Genomic DNA, 803 nt, shown 5'->3' on the forward strand with positions numbered 1-803 from the left:
ATTTATATTTTCAACATGAAACACAGAACAACAATCATTTAAACAACAAAACAAAACCAAACATGAATTGACAGACATATGGACAATTTGGTGCACCAAAAACAGATAATAGACAGACAGGGAATAGAACTTGATGTCTCAAAGGGACACAGTTATCCTAACCAGAGCTAAGAATATCTCCATAGGAACCAGAGAGGAAGCAGGACGTCTCCTGTTTTCCTTTTGTCCCTAGGAGAGCTCTGAAATAGCTTATTTTCATTTTATCTCTTTTTTGCTAAAAGATCCCAAACAGGGGATAACTGCTTTTCTAAAACGTATTTTCTCTCTCTCATGTTCAGACTCTACTTCCTTACCTCCTTCTTTTGGGAATACTACCAGAGAAGGGAGAGGAGACACAGTGGCCCTGAGAGCTATTTTTAAGCCTTTGATGAAGGCTGCCTCTTTAGTCAAAGTCCTTGAGAGGAGGGTAATTGACTTAATTTTTTTCTTTATTTTTTATATTATCCTTTGTATCTTTATATTTTATATTATCTTTTGTATCATTATATTTTAGTTTCTTTTCTTTTTCTCTTTTTATATTTCTTCCTTTTTCTCTCTCCTTTCTCCTTTTGCTCTCCCAGGGCATACTTTCCCTTGTTTCTCTTTTCCTCGGGCTCAAGGTCCGTGTAAAGGCTTTTATTCTTAGGTGCACCTTGTTTCCTCTGAACTCCTAAATCTCTCTCCCCGCTCTGTCTCTGATAGACCTCCTCCAGGACCCTCTGCCCCACCTCAACCATTTGCTGACAATCCTCGTCTTTTAAGCA

Source organism: Mus caroli, chromosome 5 (genome assembly GCF_900094665.2).
Source record: "Mus caroli chromosome 5, CAROLI_EIJ_v1.1, whole genome shotgun sequence".
In the NCBI taxonomy this organism is placed as follows: domain Eukaryota; kingdom Metazoa; phylum Chordata; class Mammalia; order Rodentia; family Muridae; genus Mus; species Mus caroli.